The 2776-nt window shown below is 48.0% G+C and overlaps 1 pseudogene; it reads left to right on the top strand.

The window, feature by feature from the left end:
* The first annotated feature begins 983 nt into the window (after positions 1–983).
* On the top strand, positions 984–1993 carry LOC114621382 (annotated as a pseudogene).
* The last annotated feature ends 783 nt before the right edge of the window (positions 1994–2776 follow it).

The following is a 2776-nucleotide window of genomic DNA, read 5'->3' on the forward strand; positions in this document are numbered from 1 at the left end:
GTCTTGGTGGTGGTCTCATGCTAACGGAAGACAGCAGGAAGGGAGAATTCTGAACTTCCACCTTCCGTTTGATAAGGGCTTCGGTAGGAAAGACAGGCTTGTGGGAGGGGCTGGACTTGGCTTTTCCATTCCTCAGTACTTTCTTCCTTCCTATGTCCCACATCTCTGTCACTGGTTATTTTAACTCAACAAATCGGAAAGGAAAACAAGAAGAATGAGAACCCCAGTGACTTGAAAGACACTGTTGCAGGGATTGAAAGACAGATATTGTTATTTACCAAAAAGAAATCTCATTTTGATGTATTATACACAACTGCAGGCAGTTCTAAAAAAATGATCATTCGGTGTGTATTTCACGAGCTCTTGAAATGTGTCAGGTAGCTGGGCAGTGGTGGTGGCATGCCTTTAATCCCAGCACTTGGGAGGCAGAGGCAGGTGGATTTCTGAGTTCGAGGCCAGCCTGGTCTACAGAATGAGTCCCAGGACAGCCAGGGCCACACAGAGAAACCCTGTCACCCTGTCTTGAAAAAACAAACAAGCAAACAAAAAAAAAAAAGCAAAAGAAAGAAAGAAAGAAAGAAAGAAAGAAAGAAAGAAAGAAAAGAAAGAAAGAAAGAAAGAAATGTGTCAGGTGTTGTGTTAGTGACAATATTTTAAAGTCACTGTTAAAAAAAACCACTCGTTATGTTATAGTTCTAAAATATCATTATAGGACTGGGGACATGACTAGTTGGTAGAGTGCTTGCCTACGGTGCGTGAGGTCCCAGGTTTGATTCTCAGCACCGAATGCTTCAGGCATATCGGTGCATATTAGTAATCCCAGCACTCAGGACACAGGCAGACGGATGAGAAGTTCAAGATCGATTTCAGTGACATCTTGAGTTTCAGGTCATTTTAAGATCTAGGACTTTGCTCTCTGCTCCTCCCTGTTCCAGAGATCACCGCATCTTCTTGTGCAGTGCCAGCCTCATCCCGTAGACAAAATGGTGAAGGTTGGTGTGAACGGATTTGGCCGTATTGGGCGCCTGGTTACCAGGGCTGCCTTCTGCTCTCCATCTGGTGGCAAAGTGGAGATTGTTGCCATCAATGACCCCTTCATTGACCTCAACTACATGGTCTACATGTTCCAGTATGACTCCACCCATGGCAAATTCAACGGCACAGTCAAGGCTGAGAATGGGAAGCTTGTCATCAATGGGAAGCCCATCACTATCTTCCAGGAGTGAGATCCCGCTAACATCAAATGGGCCGATGCTGGTGCTGAGTATGTCGTGGAGTCCACTGGCGTCTTCACCACCATGGAGAAGGCCGGGGCCCACTTGAAGGGTGGGGCCAAAAGGGTCATCATCTCTGCCCCTTCTGCTGATGCTCCCATGTTTGTGATGGGTGTGAACCATGAGAAGTGTGACAACTCGCTCAAGATTGTCAGCAATGGATCCTGCACCACCAACTGCTTAGCCCCCCGGCCAAGGTCATCCATGACAACTTTGGCATCATGGAAGGGCTCATGACCACAGTCCGTGCCATCACTGCCACTCAGAAGACTGTGGATGGCCCCTCTGGAAAGCTGTGGCGTGATGGCCGTGGGGCTGCCCAGAACATCATCCCTGCATCCACTGGTGCTGCCAAGGCTGTGGGCAAGGTCATCCCAGAGCTGAACAGGAAGCTCACTGGCATGGCCTTCCGTGTTCCTACCCCCAATGTATCCATTCTGGATCTGACATGCCGCCTGGAGAAACCTGCCAAGTATGATGACATCAAGAAGGTGGTGAAGCAGGCATCTGAGGGCCCACTGAAGGGCATCCTGGACTACACTGAGGACCAGGTTGTCTCCTGTGACTTCAACAGCAACTCCCACTCCTCCACCTTTGATGCTGGGGCTGGCATTGCTCTCAATGACAACTTTGTAAAGCTCATTTCCTGGTATGACAATGAATACGGCTACAGCAACAGGGTCGTGGACCTCATGGCCTACATGACCTTCAAGGAGTAAGAAACCCTGGACCACCCGCGCAAGCAAGGACACTGAGAGCAAGAGAGAGGCCCTCGGTTGCTGAGGAGTCCCTGTCACCAACACTGAGCGTCTCCCTCACAATTTCCTTCCCAGACCCCGATAACAACCGGAGGGGCCTAGGGAGCCCTCCTTACTCTCTGAGATACCATCAATAAACATTCACTGCACCCAATTAAAAAAAAAAGATCTAGGAGTTTATGTCTCAAAAAAAGTTATCCCTATTACTTACTATGAAAACTATTACATTCAAGATCAGACTCAAGGAGCAGCCAACGCAACTTCAGAGAGAAGTTGTGAGGTTCTGAAACATCCCGTAAAAGAAAGGCTGTAGAAAGGTTTCTGCTATGCAAATGAGGCATGAGCACCAGAGGAGTGCTTCAGGCAGATGCTGATAACGCCCCCTAGGAGCTCACCTGTATCCTTATTGGCTGGAGTGGATATCTGTAGTGTGGGCTGGTGTAGCATCGGTGTGGTAACATGTGGGGGTTATCACAGTTGCTTAAGCTCTTCCTTTCCCATAAACATCGAGGGGTTTCCTGAGTTGCTGCGGTCTCATTTCCAAAGTGTCAGATTCAAATGTTAGCCTGCGCTTTAGGGAAGAGGAAGGAAATGGAAAAATCAAGAGAGTAACCATTTTCTCCCAGGCCTTTCTAGTTCAGGTTTAGAACTCCTGCTTGATACACATTTTCTTCTAAACCGAAAGCAACCTTTCACCGACCGCATCTTGTTTTTTAATCTCCCCCTCATGTTCTCGGATTTGCT

This window comes from Grammomys surdaster, unplaced genomic scaffold, assembly GCF_004785775.1.
Source record: "Grammomys surdaster isolate TR1022 unplaced genomic scaffold, NIH_TR_1.0 174, whole genome shotgun sequence".
NCBI classification, from domain to species: Eukaryota; Metazoa; Chordata; class Mammalia; order Rodentia; family Muridae; genus Grammomys; species Grammomys surdaster.